This window comes from Papaver somniferum, chromosome 9 (assembly GCF_003573695.1).
Source record: "Papaver somniferum cultivar HN1 chromosome 9, ASM357369v1, whole genome shotgun sequence".
Classification (NCBI taxonomy): Eukaryota; Viridiplantae; Streptophyta; class Magnoliopsida; order Ranunculales; family Papaveraceae; genus Papaver; species Papaver somniferum.
In genome coordinates, this window is record NC_039366.1 from 172,267,728 (window position 1) to 172,268,042 (window position 315).

The following is a 315-nucleotide window of genomic DNA, read 5'->3' on the forward strand; positions in this document are numbered from 1 at the left end:
GTAAGAACCTTTGGATTGTCTGACTGAACTTAGTCAGTCTGACTCGTTTTCTTTTAGCTGACTTAGATCATCTGACTGAGTTAACTCAGTCTAAACCAGATTCAACTCACTGAGTTGACTCGTGTGACCAAATCGCTGATCAGTTGACCTTGACCAGGGTTTGACCGGACTTAGACATTGACTGTTAGTTGACCTGTGACTGTTAGTTTGTCGTTATTGACATTAGTTGACTCAGATGGACTAGACCTTAGCTTAATGGGCTTGTTTAGTGGACTTGTCTTAGTACCTTGTATTCTTAGTTTCATATTCAGGACC